The sequence below is a fragment of the Fulmarus glacialis genome, unplaced genomic scaffold, assembly GCF_000690835.1.
Source record: "Fulmarus glacialis isolate BGI_N327 unplaced genomic scaffold, ASM69083v1 scaffold22232, whole genome shotgun sequence".
Classification (NCBI taxonomy): domain Eukaryota; kingdom Metazoa; phylum Chordata; class Aves; order Procellariiformes; family Procellariidae; genus Fulmarus; species Fulmarus glacialis.
In genome coordinates, this window is record NW_009197479.1 from 5,351 (window position 1) to 5,702 (window position 352).

Sequence of the window (352 nt, forward strand, 5' to 3'; positions counted from 1 at the left end):
CCGCCCTCGCCCCCCCGCCCCCCCCCCCCCCCCAGCCTCTTACCTCGCCGGCGCCGAGCGGGCAGCACCACGCGAAGGGCTGCGCATGGACGGAGCTGTTAGCGCTGCCAAAACCCACCCTGTCGCTGGGACCTGTCGGGGCTGGCAGCGAAACACTGACAGATGCAAAAAAATACGAGCAAACAAACGCCGAGCTGCAAGGTGGCGAGAGGCACCTCCCCGCCCCGAGAACAGAAACCTATGGGATTGCAAAACCCGCTCTGCAAGCATCAGCTGCGGCTGGGGGAGGAAATGCTTCAGCTTCCTGCTCGAGAAAAAAATTCCCCGAGTTGCAGGGCCCCCCCCCCGGGCG